Source organism: Myotis brandtii, unplaced genomic scaffold, assembly GCF_000412655.1.
Source record: "Myotis brandtii unplaced genomic scaffold, ASM41265v1 scaffold634, whole genome shotgun sequence".
NCBI lineage: Eukaryota > Metazoa > Chordata > Mammalia > Chiroptera > Vespertilionidae > Myotis > Myotis brandtii.
In genome coordinates this window covers 2,013,954-2,027,177 of record NW_005370427.1, presented here as the reverse complement: position 1 = coordinate 2,027,177, position 13,224 = coordinate 2,013,954, and the positions used below count along the sequence as shown (strand labels likewise).

Sequence of the window (13,224 nt, the reverse complement as noted above, 5' to 3'; positions counted from 1 at the left end):
CAGAAGGCGAAGGCGAGAGGGCCAGGCAGCCAAGGGAAGTTGACTCAGCCACGCTGCCATGTATTCACCCGGACTGAGAGCGTTTTCCGCTTCTAATAAAATATTTTCTTTCCTCTCCTGGGAATGGTCCCCCCGCCCCGCCCCCATCATGCTGGCGGTTAACCAGCTCACAGAGCTCTGAGAACGGAGTCCCTTGTGCAATTGTGTGGCTGTCACTGACATGGGTCCTTTTCAAATGTGCTCAGATATACATTGTTGTCCTGAACTTTGCCTTTACTGCAAAGAATACTAGGCAAGCAGGATATTTACCTTCCTTTCAACCCGTACGTAACCTGAGCTAGACCCAGTCTGGTCTTTAACTCAATTTGCTTTCTCTTGGTCTCCAAGCCATGAAGCTCAGGGCCAGCTATTGTGCAAGGCTGCTTCTGAAATGACTCCTCGTGGTCCTCCCATGCTCCCTCCTGCTCATCCCTCCCCTTCTGTGGGGGCGGGGCCCAACCGCTCATTTCTAATGCACAGAATTGGCAGAAGAGATGAGATGTTACTTCTGAGATTAAAGTCTGAAAACTCAGATGTCGCCTGACCAGCGTGGCTCAGTGGCTGAGCACCGACCTATGAACCAGCGGTCATGGTTTGATTCTCCGGGGAGGGCACATGCCAGGGTTGCGCTCGATCCCCACTGGGGGGTGTGAGGAGGCAGCCAATCAATGATTCCCTCTCATCATTGATGTTTCTGTCTCTCCCTCTCCCTTCCTCTCTGAAATCAATAAAAATATTTTTTTTAAAAACAAGTCAGATGTCTGTCTTCCTGGCTCTCTCTTGTCCTCTTGTCTCACTCACCTTGGCGATGACGCAAGCTGCCCTGCTGGGAAAGTCCATGTGACAAGAAATAAGGGCCGCCTCCAGCCACAGTCCACAAGGAACCACAGGAGGGGAACCTTGGCATGACCTTGATTTCAGCCTTGAGAGCGACCTTGAGGGAGAGCAGCCGCTCTGCCAGGTCCTGGACCTACAGAAGCTGAGACAGTAAGTGTTGCTGTTTTAAACCACTAGGTTCTGGGTAATTTGTTATGCAGCGATGGATAACTACTAGAACAAACAAGGAGCTGGGTAATTATATTACATAACATCACTAATACATTATTAATAATATTGTCAACATACTAAAATTATATTACAAAGCTATAAAAGCATGCAGTTTAATTACAATAGTAGAAAGCTGACATAAAGAGTGAGTTTCATCGTGGAAAGCACTCTTCCAAGACTTTTGCTTTCCGTCTAATCTTCACCACAGCCCCTGAGAAAGCTAATGTAACTGCAGAAACGCATGTCTTCAACGTGGGCCTCTCTGTCTATCTATGGACCCCGTCCCTCCCCCAGGGCATCGGGTTCTGCTCAGCATCCAACAGTCTTAGGAACAAAGCCTCAGGTCTGTTGACCACAGAAACAGGGTCTGGGTCAAACTAGAAAAAACAACTTGACTTCAGGTGTGTTCCAGCCCTCGGCCCGTGAGAGGAAAGGGCACTAGTGGCCACACCTCCCCAAACTGGACAGACGACTCCATGGCTGAGATCAGGACTCCATAGGGTGGCCAACCATCCCCACCCTGGCCCCAGCCGGCCAGCAGAGCCCACAGCCCCAACTCCGGAGTCCTGGCCGCCCATGCCCTAGACGCCTCGGGGAGCCAGCAGAGCCCACAGCCCCAACTCCCGAGTCCTGGCCGCCCATGCCCTAGACGCCTCGGGGAGCCAGGTCTCGGAGCACGAGCTCACCTGCGACCCTGGTCCTGGGCCATTTCCTTCAAAGTAAAGCTCGGCTTGCTTGGCTGCAAACTCCTGTCTGCATCTGGTTGGGCTTCCTGCACCCAGCAAGTGGACCCCTTCAGCTCCATAACATGAACACATTTATTTGCATTTACAGAGGAAATAGAAGCTAGATTGGAGCCCTAAGCCTGTTCTTTGAACTGTGTGGTGAGATTACAAAGAAAACTGCCTCCATCTGCCAGAATCACTGGGTTCCAAGATCTTTCCTTGATGTCTTTCCTTTCCCTGGCAAGGTTCTGCTTCCCTCCCCCAGGCCAGGGGCTGCTTCCCTCCCCAGGCCAGGGGCTGACTCCCTCCCCCAGGCCAGGGGCTGTAGGGCTGACTCCCTCCCCCAGGCCAGGGGCTGTAGGGCTGACTCCCTCCCCCAGGCCAGGGGCTGTAGGGCTGACTCCCTCCCCCAGGCCAGGGGCTGTAGGGCTGACTCCCTCCCCCAGGCCAGGGGCTGTAGGGCTGACTCCCTCCCCCAGGCCAGGGGCTGTAGGGCTGACTCCCTCCCCCAGGCCAGGGGCTGTAGGGCTGACTCCCTCCCCCAGGCCAGGGGCTGTAGGGCTGACTCCCTCCCCCAGGCCAGGGGCTGTAGGGCTGACTCCCTCCCCCAGGCCAGGGGCTGTAGGGCTGACTCCCTCCCCCAGGCCAGGGGCTGTAGGGCTGACTCCCTCCCCCAGGCCAGGGGCTGTAGGGCTGACTCCCTCCCCCAGGCCAGGGGCTGTAGGGCTGACTCCCTCCCCCAGGCCAGGGGCTGTAGGGCTGACTCCCTCCCCCAGGCCAGGGGCTGTAGGGCTGACTCCCTCCCCCAGGCCAGGGGCTGTAGGGCTGACTCCCTCCCCCAGGCCAGGGGCTGTAGGGCTGACTCCCTCCCCCAGGCCAGGGGCTGTAGGGCTGACTCCCTCCCCCAGGCCAGGGGCTGTAGGGCTGACTCCCTCCCCCAGGCCAGGGGCTGTAGGGCTGACTCCCTCCCCCAGGCCAGGGGCTGTAGGGCTGACTCCCTCCCCCAGGCCAGGGGCTGTAGGGCTGACTCCCTCCCCCAGGCCAGGGGCTGTAGGGCTGACTCCCTCCCCCAGGCCAGGGGCTGTAGGGCTGACTCCCTCCCCCAGGCCAGGGGCTGTAGGGCTGACTCCCTCCCCCAGGCCAGGGGCTGTAGGGCTGACTCCCTCCCCCAGGCCAGGGGCTGTAGGGCTGACTCCCTCCCCCAGGCCAGGGGCTGTAGGGCTGACTCCCTCCCCCAGGCCAGGGGCTGTAGGGCTGACTCCCTCCCCCAGGCCAGGGGCTGTAGGGCTGACTCCCTCCCCCAGGCCAGGGGCTGTGGGGCTGACTTTCCTCCCCCAGACAGGGGCTGTGGGGCTGACTCCCTCCCCCAGGCCAGGGGCTGTGGGGCTGACTCCCTCCCCCAGGCCAGGGGCTGTGGGGCTGACTCCCTCCCCCAGGCCAGGGGCTGTGGGGCTGACTCCCTCCCCCAGGCCAGGGGCTGTGGGGCTGACTCCCTCCCCCAGGCCAGGGGCTGTGGGGCTGACTCCCTCCCCCAGGCCAGGGGCTGTGGGGCTGACTCCCTCCCCCAGGCCAGGGGCTGTGGGGCTGACTCCCTCCCCCAGGCCAGGGGCTGTGGGGCTGACTCCCTCCCCCAGGCCAGGGGCTGTGGGGCTGACTCCCTCCCCCAGGCCAGGGGCTGTGGGGCTGACTCCCTCCCCCAGGCCAGGGGCTGTGGGGCTGACTCCCTCCCCGGCCCCTAGGCCAGGGGCTGACTCCCTCCCCTAGGCCAGCTGCTGACTCCCTCCCAGGACAGGGACTGACTCCCTCCCCCAGGCCAGCGGCTGACTGACTTTGGCCTTGGTCTGTAGATGCAGTGACCTCACTCTAAGCCCCCTGTGGGGTGGGTCACCAGGCACGTGGTTGGTGATAATGGTCACCTTGCAGAGCTCAGACATGAGGGAGGGGCAGCTCCTGGAGAAGTGGGGAGGACATGGAGGGGGAGCTTGCGTGCACTCTGGTGACACCCACATTCCCATTTACCGGCATCTCCGAGGCCCACGCCTCTCCTGCCCGCGTGGGTCTGGCTCAGGGAGTCCTTCCTTTTCTGCTCATTTCAGTTCCTGTTGAGACCCAGCACTGTGCCCCTGCTCATGCAGGGTAGGTGCCAGTGCCACCCGAGCTGCTGGGGAGAGTGCCTGCGCCCACGGCGGGCATCACCATTTTCTTTTATGTGTGGTCGGCAACTTGGTAGCCTCCACCAGCAGCTAACCCCACATTCGCAGTGGCAGAACCCTTTGGCCCAGGGTTCCATCTTTAGGAGCCTCCACTATAGGAATATTAGCACAGCTGATGAAGAATATAGGACACAGGGAAACATTTGTACCAGCCACTCATCAGGGAAGGCTGGGGAAAGTCAGGGGCCCCCCACCCACAGTGAGCGCTCTGCACATGAAGGGACGGGTAGTCTGTCTATGGAAAGATATCCTTGGGAAAAGTCAAAGTGCAAACTATAATGCCGTTTGCAACAATAAACAGAAACCCAGTGTGCATCCCTGTACTCTGTTCACATGTGCAGGGAAAGGCGGAAACAGCTGGCGAGGAACAGAGGGCGCTCAGGGCTCCAGTGCTTCCCTCTATAGGTTTCTGCCTTGTTTGTTTGTAACTTGTATGCACCACTTGGTTAATTTTTAAGAGCAGTTCTAAGAAAGAAGAGAGTTTTTTCTAGTGTCGTGTTTTCTGAGAAGACACCCCCAGGAAGCACAGAGAGGTGTAGACTGGACAGGGACCCCAGGCCTCGGCTCAGCTCCTGCTCACGACTGTCCGACTGTCCAACCGTCCGGACAGACTCGGGCTCTTGTCTCCTGATGTAAAAACTTCAGAGCAGGGGCACTGGCACAGCAAAGGCGGGTTCCGAGGCTCTGCCGGTAGAGCACTGGGCTAGGGCCTCAGGCTTCCTGCCTCCAAGGCGGGGCTTAGGGGCTTTTATGGCTGAGGGCCTGGAAGTTGCTGGGGTTAAGCGACAGGCAGTAGGTCAGCAGTCTCCTTGTTTGGACACAGATGTCCAGGTATTAGGAGAGAAGTATCCTGGGGTTGGGCAGCATTTATTATGGGATGCAGAAAGGGACTTTCCCAACCAGCGATTGAGCTTGTCTCTGGGGTTGGTGGCTTGGCTTTAGATTTGGAAAACAAACTTAAAGGTCAGAGTAGCTCCTGCACCATTGATTGCTTTGTAGCTACCTATTGACGACTGCCATGTCCTGGTAGGCTTGACTTGAGGGAGCAATTTTAGGGAATATTTTATTCTACCTGTTTCAACTGGGGTTCAGCAGGCCCATCTGTCTGGCTTTGCTCATGCAGCTGAAAGGGGGGTTAGAGATACATGGTCACTAACATCCCCTCCAGTTTAGCAATTTATGAACACAGATTTATTTTTCTTTTTAGGTTTTATGATATGCGCAAACACAATTTCAAATTTAGAATGACATTTGGAAGATAGACATCAAACAAGATGCATGAGAATTAAGTATATCTTAATTATGGCATGGTAACCAATATTTTAAACCAAAAAGTCTCTCTCCTCTAAGTAAAGATTGTTCCTAGTGAAATGATGACTGCGTTGACTTTTGTGTAAAATCAAAGCCCACAGTATGTTTATTTGCCTTATATTTTGAGATGCCCCTGCAGGGGTGAAACTTCTGGAAAAGAAGGAGGGGTGGCTAATGGGCAGGGCCCGTGTGGGTCAGGGAGGTGCCTGGCAGCTTTGCACTCACCTAGCTAGGCTCCCGGGTCTGACAGGAGATCCCAGCATGCGCTGAGGGTGAAGCCTGGGTGTTTTAACCAGGGCGAAGAAGCCTGTTGGAGGCGAGGCAAGCTGAGTCAGGACTTCAGCCCCAGGCCATGTGATCCTAAGACAGGGCAGGAGGGCCTGTCAGTCTCTCAGCTCCCACCCCGGGCGTCCTGTGACTAGTCACTCCACAGGCACCTGCCTGCCAGGCGGCCAAGTCCTTGGATCGAGATCTCCCAGCTCAGTGTTAAACCACCTGCAGAATAGCAGAGCAGGGTGGGGAGGCGGAGGAGGGAAGCAGCCGTTCCCTGCTGAGTCATAAGAGCAAATAGATGCAGTGCGCTCGGGTCTGCCCCAACGTATGGTCCTTTTAACACGTTTCACGTCTTGGACCAGGTTGTGCAGCGACCCGTGGGGTCACTTTTCCTTTTCAGGTGCTGACCCGGGAAAGCCGCTGCTTTTCTAAGAAGGGCAAGCGCTCTGCTAGAATAAACACTAACGTTAGCAGGTAGTCTTTCTTAGGAATCCCTTACCAGCTTATTCATACGGGCATCTATTTACAAGCTGGTGTCACCCCCTGGAGAGTGAAACTCTTGCGGTCGGATTCATACGGGCATCTATTTACAAGCTGGTGTCACCCCTGGATAGTGAAACTCTTGCCCTCACACCCAGTCCGAGGCCGGCATTTGGCGCATCCACAAAGCCTTGCTGACAGACCGGGGAAGAAGTGCGGCCAGGCTGGTCCCAGTGATGGGCACATCATTTAAGCCATTCATGTTTGTTCACAAGCCGAACTTGATTGAACTTTCTGGAATGCAAACTCCACATATGCAAGGATTTCTGCTGTTTTGTCCACGGGTGGACCCGGGTCCCCCACAGCTTCCTGACGTCACCAGCGTGACTGTCCCGCTGTCTTCGTGAGCATACGTTCTCATTCCAGGAAACTCGAGGTCATGCAGGTGTTCATCTCCTTAACTTCCAGAACGACCTCTCAACTCTTCCATAGAAAACATGGAAAATTTACTCATGAAGATTCTCTGAACCCATTGCCGCAGAAATCCTCGCCTTGCTCCATCCGCCAGTTCTAAGTCGCGATATGGTGGTCCTTCCCCACCCTAACCAAACTCCCACCCATCGAAATACCTGCCTTACACCAAACTCCCAGTCCTCAGTGGATCCGCCCTGCCTTCCCGCGGGACACCGCCTGGCTGGGCTGGCGGGGCCCCTCACCCATAAGCCCCGTAAACTCCTGTGGTCTTGTCAGTGGGTCGGTGGGTGATATTTGGGGGCCAGCATTCAGCACACCTCAAGCAGCCTCGGACCCTCAAGAGGCCTGAATGAATGAGTAGGTGCAAGAGGATCATACGAGAGGGATCCGACACCTTATTAAGAGGCCTGAATGAATGAGTAGGTGCAAGAGGATCATAGGAGCCTAAATGAGAATGGGATCAGCCGTGAATCCTCTCCGGGGCCAGGACGATGGGGCAGAGACGTTCGCTGTCCACACCGGCACGCTGCCCGTGACGCCTTGCCCAGAGCAGGCGCGTCTGCCATGTCTGTTTGATCCTAAATGACTTTTCTGGAGTCTGAGCCCAATGGTATGCGTCAAGGTTCACGGAGCCACAGATGAGCGTGCTCCCGCCGCCTTCCCTCCGAATGCCGGGGGCCGAGGGCCCAGCCTGTCCCCGGGAAACGTCTGTGGGCCACGCCAGGTTTCCCATGTGAATCCCTTTGGATGCTCTTCCAGGAGAACCGGGTTTCCCACGGGGACTCTTCCTCGCTGAGCTGCTGAGCTGAGGCGCCTGCTGACAGTGAGGGGCCAAGGTCTCTGGTTCTGCACAGCCCGGAGCTGCCACGCGGCAAACTCCCACCCCGCGCATCAGTCACAGGGGGAGGAATTAAATCCGGGATGTCCCCTGCCCACTCAGCTGGAGTTTCCATAGGGAGCAGAGGGTACCCCCGGGCCCTAAGTCCCCACTGCGGTGTGAGCCTGCTTCCCTCCCCAGTGCCCAGGGTGAGCGGCGGGCAGATGGGCAGATGGGCAGATAGCGGGCCTGTATGCTTGCTTCAGGTTTCACTTGCAGCCCTGATGCCCGGAGCTAATCCTCCCAAGCTGCCGACTGAAACACCAACCCCCCAGGAGGACGTGTCCTTTCTCCCTTTCTTCCAAGCACAGCGAAAGCCCTGGTGCTTATCCTAAGAACATCTGAGCTCCGAAGCTCACATTTCGGGAGGGGGTGACAGAGATCAAGACTGTTTGCTGCCGGGCTCCTGAAACTGTATTCTTCTCTGGGCAGCGAGCTGGGCTGGGTCAGCTCCAAGCCGGACGGAGAACTCCCCAGAGCCAGGCCTCCAGCAGATTCCAGGAGTGCTCAGGCCTCGCCTCAGAGACACCCTGCTCTCCAGAAACTGTAGAAGGTTCTAGACCACACAGACAAATCGAGGGCTAAAAATCTAGCTGTGCTGCCCAAACAGGACTGTTCTGACAAGAAGGCTCTCCCTCGGGTTCTGAACCCAGGATACATTTGGCAACTGATTTGTCTTTTTTATTCATTTTTTCCCCCTCAACTGTCAAATATCCCTTTTATCTATTCCTGTGTTTACCAAACTATTAAAAAAACTTTGATCTTTTCCTCTTGTCATGTTAAACTTTCTCTTGTTTGCTCATATTCATTTCCCCAGCCTTTCCTCTCGGCCCTCACGTCCCATAGCCTGTGAAAAATAAAAACGACTGAACTTTTTGTCCTGCGTGGGAATCAGGTGCTGACACTGCTGGGTGTTACCAAGCCTGGCCTCACGTGATCTGCACAGTGAAGCAGGCAGGACTTACAGCCTCCTGTGCAGTTTGTAGATTGTAGGGGGGCGGGGTGGCTGTGGGCTGAGCCCAAACAGCAGGCCCCAGCGCAGCCACACTGCAGGGTGCACGGGGAGGGCCGGATATTCACCCCAAATACGTCTCAGGTCAAAAGGATTCTTTTCAGCTGATTATTTTTAAGACACAGGAGCTCTGAAAACTGAGTAAAAGTGACCCCTTTGAAAGGGAAACCTACGTTTATTAAGTGGATCTCCATTAGAAAGGGGCCTGGCCAGGAAGAGGATCATCAGAGACAAGGATTGATTGCTCCCCAGAGAGAGAACCTGCAGGAGGGGAACCCCTGCTCCCTTCCAGGCAAACTGCCTCCCCTCTGCAGCCCAGACTCCCACCCTGTCCTTAGCTCAGGAGGGTGCATGAGCCTCGGTGGTCTGGATGCCTTTAGAGTCTCAGATCTTTGGGGGGCTCCCCACGTAATTAAAATGGCTCCCCTCTACTGTTAATCTGCCTGTTATTACAAGGGGGTTTCAGCCAAGAACTCAGAAGAAGAGAGGGGCCATGCTTTTCCTCCCTTGCACCAGGCAACCCTCGGCTCTGAGACTGTCTGTCAAAAACATGGCAGATGGTGGGGAGATAGAAGAGGGCTAGGCCACAGAGGGGAAGGAAAATAGGGAAAGTCAGGCGGTCGTTGCTAAGCAACCCGGCTGGGCAGGGAAGAAGAGTGTGCAGGAGACCTGCGCTGTAAAATGTATGGATGTTGCTAAGGCAGAATTCTTTGAAAGGACCAATCAGAAGCTAGCAAAGCACAGATCTACCGCTAGACCAAGAAGAGCACGCTCTTCTCTCTGGAGCACTGGGCTCCTGGCTCTCCTGTGGCGGGGACAGGCTCCCCTGCGCCCGGGGCTTATGGCCATGTGGGACTCCACGCATGGACCAATGGACTGTAATTAGCTCGGACGCTGGACCACACCGGCTGCAACATGGAGCGGACGCTCTGGGCCCGGCCTGCTTCTGGCTCTCCTGGAACCCCAGCTGCCCCTTCCCCAGGACTGGCTGAAGGGGCAGGGACTTTGCAACCCAGACAAAGAAGCTTTGGCGGCAGCCTGCTTGCCCCCCCCACCCCATCCCTGAGGCCAGCAGGAGGTCAAGGCTCTCTTGCCCTGCCCTCCCCCCCACCCCCACCCCCGCCTGCTGCAGGGAGTCCGTCTATCCCTCAATAAACTTTGCTTCCACTTCTGCTTACCATCTTTGTCCGTGAACTAATTTTTCGACTTTGCAGGACAATGAACTCAAACCCGAACAGAAATGTTGGCATCAATGGGTCCTGCCTCTTGAAATCACTGCAGAAATTACAACCTGGAAGGAAACCGGAGGGAGGACCAGCGGAAACAGTCAGCTAACGTGGTGGCTGCACGCCAGCGGAGCCTCCAGACCACTTCCACTGAACAAAAGCAGCATTATCAGATTAGGAGCTGCGGGGAACGGCCTGTGCCGGCAGGATTAAGCTGCCTCAAAATTCCCTAGGACCCGCTGACAGCTGTTTTCATTTCAATACTCCTAGCTTTATGAGCGATACCTAAGGAACAGTGAAGACTCAACATGGTTTCGACGACTTTAGAGAAAAACTGATCCCACCCCATCTGCCACCAGCTTGAAGTCACACAGGCCACAAGTCACCTTGAAAAGTTATTTCCCACAGAACTGGGTGACTAACTCCCAGCGTGCGTTTTAAACATCTAGACTCCAGAGATTGCAATCAGAAGGAAGACTCTCTGGCTGTTCATTTCAGCGAGTTGATGAGTTACAGCCGCCCGATTATTTGAGGAAAGAAGGGAAGAGATGTGCCATTGTCGCTGTCACTATGACATACATCCAAACCTCTAGAGAATTTTTATGAGTTTATTTTAGCCAAACTGATGGCAATTGCCGGAAAGCAAAGTCTCAACAGATTGAGAAAATGCTGCAGATAATGGCAAAGCAGAAGACATAAGGGGGTTACATGAAATCCACTGGTGATGGATGGAGGAAGCAGGAGAAAGCAAAGTGGGGAAATATCTAGGATCGGGTAGGAAGCAGACTGGAGACACACACGCTTCTTTACACTGAGGGCACCGGAGAGTTAATGCCCTCACAGCAGAGAGAAGGTGCGCAGGGGCCAAGATGAGGATGAGGGTTCTTGGTCGCCTGGCCTGTCCGAGAGACTGCGCCCTGAGGGTCTGGAGGAGATTACTCTGAGATTCCCAAGGAATGTCATCCTGGTGCAAAAAGATGAGAGAACGAGTTAAAGTCGAGCTGGACCTTTGCCGAGGAAGCTGCAGGCCTAGGACGGACTACCCGCCCTGACTTGCTACTAGTTAGGAGATTTCATGTTCAGACCCTCCCATGTGGTCACTTTCAGTCTCTGCCGTGCAGGCCTCCCCTGAGCCTGTCGGGTTCAGCATGCGGCCCCTTTGTCGTCCACACTACTGTGATGTGTATTTAACAATCTCTCTCAAGAGGAAAGAAAAGGTAGGATGCAGATAGCAAACATTCTGCGAGGATTTCAGTGTAAAGTGGAACAAGAGGGCATGAAATGAAGACCCGCACACGTGCCCTCAGAGAAACGGAACTGGAGAACAGGTGTCAGGGGCAGAACTAGAACAGTGGGGACCAGCGTAGTCATAAGAAATACTAATCGTGCTGTTACCCTTGACGGTTCTCTTCTGATCAGAGAGAGCACTACTGGCTGGGAGCTGTGCGCCCAGGACCTGGGAGCTCACGGAATGCAGTCCGTCCTCCTGCCCCGAGAACTGCCTGCTGTCATGGGAAGATAACCACCTCGTGGCTGAGACTATCTGGTCCCGAGGCACTGCCCTATGCGAGCCCAGCCCCGCCCGCACTGCCTGTAACCGTATGCCTGGCCCCCTTCCCCAGGCCTGTAATTCCTACTGTCCTGTGTCACCTTTGTCCTTCTACCCCATTGAAGAGCTGGCTGTGGGGAGGGGAGCAGATTGTGTGGATGGCCTGCTGCTCTCCCACGCTGCCGGCAGGATTGGAACAGACGCTCAGGTAGGATTCGACCTGTCTCTGCTGAATTGGCCCCAGAAGCCCCTTGGTTGTCTGGTTTCACAGGGACAGTTATTTCGAGCCAATGTCTGACGAGCAGAGAAGCAGAACTGCCCCTGACCAGCAAACGTCCACCAAGAACCCTCCTCAACCTCAGTCAGTCACCTTCCGTGGACTCAGGCTGCACCCCTTGGCACCCCGCCCCATACACGCAGCCCCCAGCCCTCGGCGCCTCCCCGTGAACTCCGGCCGCACCCCTCGGCACCCCTCCCCATACACGCAGCCCCCAGCCCTCGGCGCCTCCCCGTGAACTCCGGCCGCACCCCTCGGCACCCCTCCCCATACACGCAGCCCCCAGCCCTCGGCGCCTCCCCGAGGCTTGCTGCCCTGCGAGGTTCCCAACGGCACTTCCTCTGTCTGTGCCCGAATGAGCTCCATTTCTGGTCATTTGAGCCTGCCTCGGTTTACCTCTTTATTTAGGTTGACAGTGTGGGCGAGACAGACCACTGTGACATTGGTGAGGAAATTCCGGATCCTGGGCTGAGCAATTCTGTAAGGAGAACGACAAAACGTGACCAAACATGATGCGTCGCTCACACTGCAAAGCGTGTGCATGCGTGTTTGGAGACCCGAGCCTTGTGAACGTGGACGGTGACAGCTGGCGTTCGTGGTGAGGTGCAGGTGGAGTTACAGGTAAATTGGCAGCGCTTCACAGCGACCACTTACTCCTGTGCTTGGGAGGGACGGTGAGCGGACGAGAATGTTGAGCTCTGGGCCCTCCCGTCTGAAACCTCAGCTCGGACGCACCCAAGGAGGAATTCCTCTTGTACTGCAGCGCCGTCACATGGGCTGTGACTAGGGGAGACAGGTAGCACCTCGGGGTCCCTTCTACCCCCAGGACCGGGGCTCCAGTCTGTTATCTCACAGAGCAGGAAGGTCCGAGGGGTTCAGTTAGGGTTATATGCCTTTCGCCAGGCACACGGACGTCACTGAGCTTTTATAGCCTCTCCAAGAGGAAGAAAAATATTTCAAACCAGATCGGAACTAAAAACTGAGAGCCACCAGGAAGGAGCAAGTGTCACCGGGAAACCCCCGGGTGGGCTCGGGCTGCCTGTCGCTGTGTCCAGTAACGAAGGCCGGGTTGAATCACGTAAGGCGTTTACTGAGCAGGCCAGCCAGCCAAGAAGACAGGGCGCTCAAGCATCAAGCCCTGCCTTCCAGCAGGTACTGGGAACCGGACTCTAAAGGGGAAGGGGCTGGGGGAGGATGGGAACGGGGTGCAGCCACGTGCAGCCCTGGAGTCCGAAGGCGTCAGCTATTGTCCTTGTCATCAGGCGATGAGATGATGTGGAGGAGATGATGTTTTGGCTCCTGGTGGGCCAGCCTGACCATGCTTATCGGGTCTGCTTGCTGGATTCACAGCTGAGTCACCGCCTCCATTGCTTCGCACAGGCCTTGGAAAGGAAACTTAAGAAAAACTTAATCCCTCTTCACATGTAAGAAACTTAACCCCCTATGCACATACGTGTTCTAAGATTTAAAATAATATGATTACTTTTCAGATGAATTCAGGCGCTCTATCTATCAGATTATAGGTCCCCCATCACAAGCAGAGCAATAGACAAACCAAATAGGGCCTTTTGTATTCTCAAATGTTCGGGTGCTTCAACCAGAACCTCCCATGTCAGCATCCTGTGGAGCCGGGCAGAGGGCCACCTGTGTGGTGACCGCCTGTGTGGTGACTGCCTGTGTGGTGGCCGCCTGTGTGTTGGCCGCCTGTGTGGTGGCCGCCT

At 56.0% G+C, this 13,224-nt stretch overlaps 1 long non-coding RNA gene across 1 annotated transcript; it reads right to left on the bottom strand.

Moving 5' to 3' along the window:
• Positions 1 to 90: 90 nt before the first annotated feature.
• LOC106723747 lies at positions 91 to 9,804 on the bottom strand. The gene is made up of 3 exons (XR_001359463.1): positions 9,630 to 9,804; positions 841 to 1,018; positions 91 to 276 (listed from the first exon to the last, which is right to left on the bottom strand). It is a non-coding gene; the product is annotated as an uncharacterized LOC106723747 (long non-coding RNA).
• Positions 9,805 to 13,224: the final 3,420 nt, after the last annotated feature.